The sequence below is a fragment of the Octopus bimaculoides genome, chromosome 13 (genome assembly GCF_001194135.2).
Source record: "Octopus bimaculoides isolate UCB-OBI-ISO-001 chromosome 13, ASM119413v2, whole genome shotgun sequence".
Taxonomy (NCBI): domain Eukaryota; kingdom Metazoa; phylum Mollusca; class Cephalopoda; order Octopoda; family Octopodidae; genus Octopus; species Octopus bimaculoides.
This window is the reverse complement of record NC_068993.1, coordinates 32430720-32431544: the sequence shown is the minus strand read 5'-3', so window position 1 is coordinate 32431544 and position 825 is coordinate 32430720.

Genomic DNA, 825 nt, shown 5'->3' with positions numbered 1-825 from the left:
TATATATATATATATATATATATATATATATATGTATATGTGTGTGTGTTGTATATGTATATGTGTGTATATATGTATATATATATATATGTATACGTATATGAATATATTTAAGAAATATATATATATTTATATAAACGTAATATATATACGTATGTATATATATATGTGCAATATGTATATATATATATATACGTATGTATATGTGTATGTATGTATATATATGTGTCTGTATATATATGTATAGATATATATATATATATGTGCGTGTTAGATGCATTGATATACACTGTTTGATTAACTAATGAACTGCTGGAATGTTTTCAAGTTATTCCCCCATAAAAAGTGGGTGACGTTGTATGGAGGTTGGTTGACAGGAAATAAATTTTTAAAAAATTCAGTGGTTTTGCAGATTTGTGTAATACACAAAGAACAATACAGCATGCACATATACATACGTACAAATCGTCACAAACAGACAAGCACCATATAAATACAAACATGTACACATGCGCACATACGCACTTTCTTTCTTTTTCTCTCTCTCTCTCTCTCTCACACGCACACGCACACGCACACACACACATACACACACCGGAGAATTTCTGCGTACTAACTCAACATCCACTTTTACGTGGTCAATATTTTACCTTTCGGAACATATATACATATATGAATTTGTGTTGGCAAAAAAAAAGAAAAAAGAATGACCATCCCGAATTGCAACAAAATATATACATACATACATGCATATATACATGCATACATACATACATACATACATACATACATACATACATACATACATATACATATATATATATA